This window comes from Echinops telfairi, unplaced genomic scaffold, assembly GCF_000313985.2.
Source record: "Echinops telfairi isolate 266 unplaced genomic scaffold, ASM31398v2 ScPeMD7_655;HRSCAF=1070, whole genome shotgun sequence".
In the NCBI taxonomy this organism is placed as follows: domain Eukaryota; kingdom Metazoa; phylum Chordata; class Mammalia; order Afrosoricida; family Tenrecidae; genus Echinops; species Echinops telfairi.
Window position 1 is genome coordinate 1577667 of NW_022104553.1, and position 4000 is coordinate 1581666.

A 4000-nucleotide genomic window follows, 5' to 3' on the forward strand; every position below is an offset into this window, starting at 1 on the left:
CAACTTGGCCTCCGGGTATCATATCTGACTCATTTCAATATAGAAAAGAAATCCTGTTGCTTAGCAACAAGCAATACACTAGTATTGAAGGAGAAGCTAAATCAATATAGCATTAACTGGGTCTCCCTTATAAGAAAAGTAGAACAATAATTTACTCTGAGTGTCTGATTAGAATAATCTCCCTAGTGAACTAACCTTTATCTTTACCTCACCACTAAGCTGAGAAAATATTTATCATGGATTTTTTACAAAATTACCACAGGGTAACCTGAATAGGCTAAGATGAAGATAAGACACAGAAATGACAAAAAACAGGAAGGTTCCCATTTAGTGAAGGACTTCAGAGAACATTTCTCTTTGACCGGCCAAGTACTAAAAACAAAAACAATGCCATAAACTCTTAGCTCACAAATGTCTGTAAAAAGAATGATGATCCCTTTTTACCCCCTTACAACTTTAAAAAATTCTAGCTTACTAGAATAAACAGTAACAGAAATGCATCATCCATAGGGTTCAGAACTACCAGTTATTGAGTGGGTCAGGCCCGGTGCTAAATGCTTTCTCCTCATTCCATCCTTGACATGTCCTTAAGAAAGATGAGGTTGCAGTGTCCATTTGCAGAAAAGGAAGCAGAGATTCTGAAAGAATAGATGAGTAGTCAAAGACCACAAAGCTGTTAGTGCCAAAGTCAAGATTCCACCTAACCCTCGAGCAGTCATGCCCAGTGGAACATTCTAAGTGTTAAAAAAAGGTCCTATCATGGGATCTTCAAAATGGTCCTGGAAACATTCCTTTATCTCAACCTTTTCCTGGACTTTTAGAAGTCCCTTTGTATATATTTACAAGGTCCAATTCAGTAGCCACCAGGCAAAGAGAGCACTTGGAATGTAGCTAGTGAGACTGAATTGTTAGTCAAGGTTAGTTCACTTGAGGGTAGTCTCCCAGTCACCACAATGGGTGGTGTGCAGCTTGAGAGTGGGGGGGTCCGCTACCAATAGCCCATAGGCAGAATCTTGCTTAACCAAGAACTAAGATTTTCTTTTTTAAGCATTGTTTTAGTTTCTTAAAAAAAAAAAAAAAAGAATTTATGAGACAGGTAGTATGTAACCCACAAAGCCTGAACCATTTAACCTTCTACGATTTTGTAGCATGTGTTGACTGATCTTTATCCTACATGTGTACCCTTCGACACGGATAATCACTGGCCCTGGTAAAGCTCTCACAAACCAATGCCACTGGGAAACCGTACCTAGATGAGAATGAAAGGTAAAAGGCTATTATGTGCACATCTTCTGTGTTCCAATGCAGTACTGAAGTGACAAAAGCCGGAGCAAAGGTGAAAGCACTGAGAAAGGCATACTCTGACTAGGTTCTAGACCACTAGGCACCGGCACACCACTTTCATTCAAAAACTGCTTTCGCATTCAATGTCTCAAAATGGGTTTGGACTGTGGAATGTAAAACTGATGATCTGCTCCTTATGCCTTCACCCAATTACAATAAAAAAAACTGACATGAAAAAAAATTATAAATTATCAAGGGTTCATGAGGGAGGAGAGATGAGGGAGGGAGGGAGTGAGGGAAGGAGGGGGAAAAATAAGCTGATACCAAGGGCGCAAGTAGAAAGAAAATGTTTCAAAAATGATGACGGCAACATATGTACAAACTGTTATAAGAGTTGTAAGAGCCTCCAATAAAATTATTAAACAAAAAATTTTTGAAATGAGAAATACAACATCATGTCTAAGTATACTCATTTAACAAAAAGGCCTGATATTCTATTAAAGAAAAGGCAGCTCCAAGTCCACAGTTTTCTTAAGAACTAGTGAAAAGGTACAAGTCCCAGAGTTACATGCGGCCTCCACAAATCGGCTTTTCTCCCACAGGGAAGAAAGAGCCCCTATCCTCCACCAAGGAAAGATGAAGAGGGATTTGCTTCTGGTTTACAGAATAGGGTCATTCTCTGAAGGGCAGGGTACATTTTTTCCACGGGGGGGATTGAAACATCAAACACAGTTCCTAGGAGTTTCACCCATTGTCATTGAATGACGTGGTAGAATTGACCAGAACTCCCTCCTAGCATTTCCAAGACTGTAAATCTTTAACGCAGCAGGCTGCCTCCTATTTCCCCCACTGACCTTTTGGTTAGCAGCCCAACGCTTAACGCATTGTGCAACCAGTGATCCTCCAAGGAGTCCAACCACCCCTACCCCCCAACCCACTGCCATGGTGTAAGTCCAGTCTCATAGCACCCCACGAGGATGGAGTAGAACGGCTCCATAGGATTTATGAGACCATAAATGTTTATAGGAACAGACAACCTCATTTTCCCCACACAGAGTGGCTAGTGGGCTTGGGTCACCAGTCCAGCAGTTAGCAGCCCACTGCTTCCCCACTTTTCCATCTGGGCTCCTCCTGGGAATCAGACCTTAAAGCTAAGAGCAGTTTCTCTCTTTCCTACCTGTCTCTCATCATGAAGAAGGATATAACTCTCGCAAAAATAACTGAGTTGCTTTGGAGATTAATTGTGCTGTTCTCAGCAGCTACATGGCTTCTCCTCGGCCAACAGATCTGACATCCTCCCCACCATCCCTATGTTTCCTGGGTTGTGAGGATGATCTGGGATCAGCAGCTTGTAACTAACTACACATTTTGGTGCTGGGCCCACAGATAACCACTAGTTTATTTTGCAGGCTGCATATGAATCTTGAGTATTTTATATACTTAAGCTCCGAAATTTCGCTGGCCAAGGAGGTTTGCTTGTTGCTATTTAAACTTAGAGGAACTCAAACTAGGTAATTTTTTTAAAAATTCCTTTCCATAGTCACACTAGAATCATTTGAAGTGCTAAAGATCTATACGTGGTTGGTGATTACCATACTGGACAGAAGCGACAGAGAACATCCCCATCAGCAGAGATAGTTCTATTGGGCTGTGCTGTATCCCAAACCTGCTATGCATACAATTCTAATTAGAGAAAATACAAGATGAGTGAGCTCATGCTTTCTGACTTATGACTGGTAACAGATCAATGTCACAGAACCATGACCAAATTATTTCTATTGATTGCTAATAAAATTCCTTCACACAACATCATAAATTCAACTGTCTTATGATTATTTTATTAACGCTGTTTTCGAAAGGGTCCCCTTTGCCTATGACTATGAGACAAGTCATTTATTATGTGCTCACCTGGAAGTTTTACTTTGAATTTATGCTTCTTATGTCCTTTCAGGAACCCTGATGTCATCATAGGTAAACAGTTCATCTCCTAAACAAAAAACCAGCAGTTTGAATCCACCAGCTTTTCCATAGAGAGATGTGGCAGTCTACTTTCATAAAGATTTACAGCCCACAAACCCTCTGGAGCAGCTGTATTTTGTCCTGCAGGGTTGCTATGAATCCACATCAACTTGACAGTAACGAGTCGGGTTGTTGTTAATGCTCTTTCACATCAAAGCCTTGGAGTCGGTTCTGGGACTCAGCCTGAGCTTCGTTGAAGCTTTTCCTGATCCATGACCCCTGACGTTGGGGCAGGTGGTTCATCTGTCTGCTTCCCCAGCCTCCTATAATATTAAACACATTGAGTCTATGCAGAGCGTTAAAAAAAAAAAAAAGGCACGGTGGCAGTGTTGTTGTTTGACCTCTCCACCTAACTTCATGAGGGGGTTGTAAACGGCTGACTCCTATGAGGCAGAGGTCAGAGATACCTCCTCTTTCGAACCTTTTCATTAATTCTGATTCCAGACACCTTTCTCGTGGCATTTTCTATGTCTCTGCTAAGATAGATAATTTGTTACAATGGTCGTACAGAACTAACAGACAATATTCACAACTGTGGTGTTTACTAGGGATGTAATAAATTGCACGGGGTCAGGAACGACTCAGGATATGTACAACTCAGGATACAACTCTTCAGTCAGGACAGTTTCTCAGCAGTGCACAGAAGAACCTGGTCCAAGAAGGGTCACAAGAAAGACAAGACTGGGGGTTGGGGGGG